This window comes from Rhinoderma darwinii, chromosome 4 (assembly GCF_050947455.1).
Source record: "Rhinoderma darwinii isolate aRhiDar2 chromosome 4, aRhiDar2.hap1, whole genome shotgun sequence".
Taxonomy (NCBI): domain Eukaryota; kingdom Metazoa; phylum Chordata; class Amphibia; order Anura; family Rhinodermatidae; genus Rhinoderma; species Rhinoderma darwinii.
The window spans coordinates 225,442,135-225,448,564 of record NC_134690.1 but is presented as its reverse complement, the minus strand read 5'-3'; the positions used below and the strand labels follow the sequence as shown (position 1 = coordinate 225,448,564).

Here is a 6,430-nt window from a genome sequence, read left to right as displayed (position 1 = left end):
GCAAACGCCGTGCAGGAAGGTCAAAATCTGCCTCAAAAACCCAAACTGAATTTTGAGGCAGAATTTTCCTCCTGCAAAAAACTCAGTGTGAACACAGATATTCTAAAATATTCAACTTTACAATGCATTATTCCAAAAACACATTAATGACCCCAATGCTTTGGTTGGTAATTCACCTCACATTGACAAAATCTACTGAACACATTCCACGTTGTGCTACTTCCTCATGTGTGTCCCATATTGTAATATCATGACCGTGGCAATGTGCTCAGCCACTGTTATATTATTTATGACTCCTCACACATTTCTGTGTCACTGTTCAATGCCTTTACCTCAGCCCGTCTTCCTCCCTCCCGCTGTCCCTGTCCGTCTCTCCTCCTCCTCCTCCCCCCAGTAGTGAGGGAGCAGCCGGCGCTGCTAGGAAGGGAGTGTGCGCGGCTCAGGGCTGCAGCCTCCCCTCTTCATGCCTATTTTAGTCACGTCTTCCCGGCCACTCGTCAGCTCCCCAGTGACAAACTTTCCCAGGACGGCCGCTCTGCAGAGCCAGGTAAGAAGCGGGGAGGACGGCGGGGCTCAGCACTAAACTTCCCCTCACACTCTCCAGGTGTCACCTCACAGGCAGCGCTTGTACCATATCCAGTGTTGGTTGTTGGGTGCTGTTGTGATACTGTATATCGGGTATGGATCTGATATGTCATGACTGAGGTGAGAGAAATCTACTGTGCCTGTGATTCTAGTTCAGTGCGTGTGGTAGTGCAGGTGACAGGTCCTCTTGTGTATAGGCAGTGACAGGTATATCTTCGGGGCTCCCCGGGGTAAACTCCAGGACTGCTACCTCAGGTCATCCCCCAGTCCCTGGTGACATCTAACCTTAGAAAGGCAGCACTCCCTCCCTCATCTCAGGGAGAATACAGAGTGCCTGGTCTATGGCTACTTATGTATCTCAGGATATATGCTCTGTGCAGTGATTATATAGATTACATAGATCTGATGGATTACTTAAAAGAGATTTTTAACATCTCTAATGATCAGATGTTGTTGATGTTGTTTCAAAATAACAGAGCATCCCATAAAAGAAGTGGTATAGGCTTTATCATCTACCGAGGGACCGCGAAAACCAGTATACTCATGATTCTAAGCATCTCCTTTAACTGTATCTGATAGTTTCGGTGACAAAGATGTCATGATCTCATCAAGATCCTGTCCTCCTGTCTTATTAGGGCATATAGACGTCATAGAGGGGCATCCCCCGCTTAGGACGCCCTTCTTAAAGCCCAAGTAGAGAGGGGAAGATGCAAGACATGTAAGAAACGTCAACTGTTTAATAATAGCTGTTTATTGGGGCTCCAGGACCCAGACCAGCAGTGATCAGCTGGGGACGCTGTTTTTATAATGAGACATCTGCTTTAACAATCTTTATTGTCAGTTATGGTGATAATTCGTCTTGTCTGTGCCCGCCTTTGGCTGTTGAGTTCATTGCTCTAGTTAGGGGAAACACTTGATTTCAACATATACAGCAGAGCTAAATTTGTTCTGAAAGGGTTTATTCACATGTGGCAGATTTGTTGCAGAAATTTCTGTGACTGTTCCCTAAATGTCAATGTGGTTTGAAAATTTCTAAAGCCATAGCTCCCAATCGTCCTGAATGGATGCCGCTGATTCACCTCACCAGCTCCTTCCTTCACCTGCTCTCCCAGTTCCTGGTCCTCCCTTCCCTCCATGCAGGTGTGCCCCCCCCCACCTGTCTACCCGCAGCCGATGGTGCCACAAGTTCTAGTATTGACAGCTGTCAGGTAATGGGGAGGATAATGACCCAGAGCAGCCGCCAGGAGCAGGTATATCAGGAGCTGTGGCACTAGGTCTACTGATAGCGAGTTTCTGACACAGCCGGAACCACGTCCCGGGACCCAGAGGCCGTGGCCAAGATCACTGAGGACATCTACTAGGTGAGGCAGGTAGCTCTGCAGTTGTATACAGTCTAGACAGCTCAGGAGCTTGTGACTAATGAACTATCTGTTTAGCCAGGACTCATGGTTCCCGTTACTAGTTCTTATGTCCCAAACCCTGACAAAGTATTCTGGGAAACGTTATAATGTGTTGTCAGTGCATGCTGTTTCCGGGTTGTAGGTTCTGACTAAGCATGCTATGTGTCATTGCTCAGTATATTTAGGATATGCTGGTACTTGTAGTCCTCCATTCTAACACTCGGACGGTTTGCTTTATGTATCCATGGCACGCTGATTCTTGTGGTTTTTGAGACTTGTAATCATAGCACCCAATTGTCCCAGATCTAGCGGGACACACCCAAATATCAGACACTGTCCCGGGAGATCTGCTGCATACAGTGGCGGATTAAGTAGACCATAGGCCCTGGGCTGTTACCCAAAGTTGGGCCCCCCTTCTCCACCGCCGCCCTGTAACTATTGTTAACACTTCCTTTTTGTCAAGACATTAACAAATGGGTGTTACTACTCCCCTTGTCAAAAGGCTGTGTCCCCACATACTGACAGTCTCCAACCATCGCTGACAGTATCGCACCGTGTAGGGACACATTCTCCTGACAAGGGGAATAGTAACACTTATTTGTCTATCAGTCCTGGACTGCACAAAAACTTTTTGTGAAATACAAGGATTTCCTATAATAAACATGTCAGGAGAGATGACAGATTGTCTATAAATCTAGTGACTCACAGGTGACGACGTAGTTTTTTTCCTCTTTTCTTCTCAATCCGGTCCAGACTTCATGACGATTTTTTCCGGCCATGAACCATTTCTGCAGAATTTGCCACTCAGATGTCTTTGGCTCCTCACTTTTCCCACATTTCCACATCTATAAACAAAGATAATATTATCATGGTGCCACACACTGTGCCCCTAAATATAATAGCACCAAACACTGCGCCCCTGAATAAAATAGTACCAAACGCTGGGCCCGTAAATATTATAGCACCATAGACTGCGCCCCTGAATATAATTGTGTCAAACACTGTAGATAGCACCACACACAGCCCTCTGTAGATAGCGCTACACACTGACCCCTGTAAATAGCGCTACACAGTCCTCCCCCTCTGTAAATAGCGTCACATAGCCCTCCCCCTTTGTATATAGTGCTACACAGCAATCCCCCTTCGATATAGTGATACACAGCGCTCCCTTCTATATAGTGCTATACAACAATCCCCCCTTGTATATAGTGCTACACTGCGTCTCCCCCCTTGGACCTGCAGCTCTTGTAATTGCTCAGTATAATATCCCCCATAGCTGCCCCCACAGTATATTGCCACCCATAGCTGCCCCATACAGTATAATGCCCTCCATAGCTGCCACTACACAGTATAATTTTCCCCTTAGCTGTCCTATACAGTATAATGCCCCCATAGCTGCTACACAGTATAATGCCCTCCATAGCTGCCTCTACACAGTATAATGTTCCCCTTAGCTGCCTCTACACAGTATAATGTTCCCCTTAGCTGTCCTATACAGTATAATGCCACCATATGTACGTACCTAATAAAAAAAACAAACATAATTACTTACCTATCCCCGTTCCCACGACGGTGGGGAATGCTTCTCTTCCTCTGCACTGTCGCGTGAGTGACTCGGTGCAGGCAGGCGCGATGACGTCACTACATCGCGCCTGCCTGCGCCGAGCCGCTCACGGCAGAGTGAATGCTGGAGGGAGGCTCCAGCATTCAACCCAATTGAATCTGCGTCCTGCGGACGCAGGTTCAGTTGGAAGTGGGACCAGCGCGGTCCACAGCGGCAGTTAGTAGCGCTATAGCGCTGCATAGTTTTTTAAGATTATGTGCGGTCCGGGCCATATGATAATCCGCCATTAGCTGCATACCCCGCTGCTGTTGCCACACCCCCTCTTGCCCCACTGTGCTGCCAGCATGAGCACGTCACGCTGCGAAGCATAGATGTCTGGGCTGTCTGCTTCATCACAGAACTGTCAAGACTAAGCCCCTCTCTTCTTAGAATGTGACTCCTCCTTCTAGCTGCGTAGTAATTCCCCCAAGGAGCCGTCAGTCCACACCCTGGTGTCAGGGCCGGCCTTAGGATAGATGGCGTTCCGTGCGAAATTTTCTTTCAGCACCCCACCCAATCATAAAAAAATGCCCTATAAGAGTCTAATGCCCCCACACAGTATAATACCTTTTTTTGTGCCCCCCACCCAGTATAATGCCCCTTTCGTGCCCCCACACAGTATAATGCCCCTTTAGTGCCCCCATACTGTATAATGCCCCAAAAGCAGCTTCATACAGTATAATGCCCCCATAGCTGCCCCCACAGTATAATGCCCCCTTTAGTGCCCAACATACAGTATAATGCTACCTTTACGGCCCCCACACAGTATAATACCCTCTCATGCCCCATATACAGTATAATGCCCCTTTAATGCCCCCACACAGTATAATGTCCATTTTAGTGCCCCCCACACAGTATAATGCCCCCATAGCTACCCCATACAGTATAATGCCCCGATAGCTGCTCCCCCAGTATAATACCCCCTTTAGTGCCCCACACAGTATAATGCCACCTTTACTGCCCCACACAGTGTAATACCCCCTTATGCCCCCACGCACAGTATATTGCCCTTTTTCGTGCCCACCATGCAGTATCATACCCCCTATAATGCTCTCACATAGTATAATGCCCCTTATTGCCCTCCTCCACAGTATAATGTCCCCTTTAGTGCCCCCACACAGTATAATGTCCCCCAAGTGTCCCCACAAAGTATAAATAATGCCTTGGAGGCCTGGGGAGCGAGCAGTGGTTGGTTTTCACTCACCACTGGGCGCACCTTCTCTGCTTCGGCCCCAGCGCTGAACTGAGTATGACATACAGCGCATTGTAATGTCACGTGTCAGTTTCAGTGCTGAGCCGACACCGGAGCAGAGAAGAAGCCCTTGGGCTGAAAGTCAGCTGCAGAGTTGCCAGGCCAGGGTGCCGGGGCCGGTTTTAGACAAACTGTGGGCCTTTGCAAAGTTAAAAGTGAGGCCCCAAATGCTGAATTACTGTATCAATAATGCAGGCAATTCAGAAGGCGGTGTGCTGAGAACTGCATCGCTGATTTCTATAGACTCGAGGAGTGTTCCAAGCCCCAAAGCATATGTTCCCCCTCTCACACAAAAATGATCTACTGTATTTACATATACAGTTATTACATCATACCACTATACCAGATCAAATATTACCTGCATACTGTTACTGAACAGAACTCAGGCCCCATGCAAATGACCCTAAAAATTCTCTGTAATTGCGGACCGTAATACGGTCCGCAATTACGGACCCATTCTGTTCTATTGGCCGTGGACACTTTTCCGTATCGCTGCGGATGTGTGTCCATGCCGTAGAACTGTGCCGGGAATTATGGATCATGTCCGTTCTTTCTGTACTTTGTATGGGAGCACGGCCTGAAAATGCGGGCAGCCGTCAGCAGCCGGCCGTGCCCGCACTCGCGGGCCATGATTACGGGCACGGCTGTGTGCAAGGGGCCTCACTATTATAAGACCAATTTTACCAATAATAACACAATATAAGGTCCAAATAATACCGCCACACCATAACGACATAGTGGCTGAATAATACCCCCATACTGTTACTGAATAATACCGCCACAGCATAACCACATAGTGACTGAATAACACCCCCATACTGTTACTGAATAATACCTCCACACCATAACCATATAGTGACTGAATAATACCCCCATATAGTTTCTGAAGAAAAACCACTATACATAGACCAATATTACCACCATATAGCCATATAGTGACCATATAGTGGTAGATGCCAGTTATAAACAGGTGCTCTGCAGACAATATAAGTGATTACAGCACATTTATATGCAGTGACTCACAGGTGATGTTTTCTCTGATTAGAGTCGTTCACGTTCCCTTTTTTCCTCCATCCGGCCCAGACCACTGTGACGACTTATTCCAGCCACGACTCGTCTCTGCAGAATTTGACACTGACATGTTGGTTTCTCATTTCTCCAGCACCCTCCAGTTTTAGATACACAGTGCCATACATCCCCCCTCCGTAGATAGTGCCACATAGAACTCCCCCCTGTATAGTGCCACACAGCCTCCCCTAGTAGAGTTCCACACAGCCCTCCCCCACGTATAGTGCCACTCCCACTTGTAGATAGTGCCACACAGCCCTCCTCCCTGTATAGTTCAACCCAGCCCCCCCTTATAGATAGTGCCACACAGCAATCCCCCTGCTTTAGATACACAGCCCTCTCTTGTAGATAGTGCCACGCAGCAATCCCCCCCGTTTTAGATACTCAGCCCCCCAACAAAAACAAAAAAATTACTTACCTAGCCCCGTTCCCACGACAGACGGCACGCTCCGCAGCCTCCAGACAGGACACATGTGTAGGCCAGCGTAATGCAGTGACGCCATTATGCCGGCCTGCACAGGG

General features: G+C 48.1%; 1 protein-coding gene across 1 annotated transcript in view; it reads left to right on the top strand.

Annotated features, from left to right (window-relative positions):
• The first annotated feature begins 407 nt into the window (after nucleotides 1-407).
• POPDC3 (popeye domain cAMP effector 3) overlaps nucleotides 408-6,430 on the top strand; it is a 127,845-nt gene continuing 121,822 nt past the window's right edge. The window contains exon 1 of the mRNA XM_075862220.1: nucleotides 408-547. The gene's annotated coding sequence lies outside the window, so the exon portion shown is untranslated. The remainder of the gene's footprint in view (nucleotides 548-6,430) is intronic.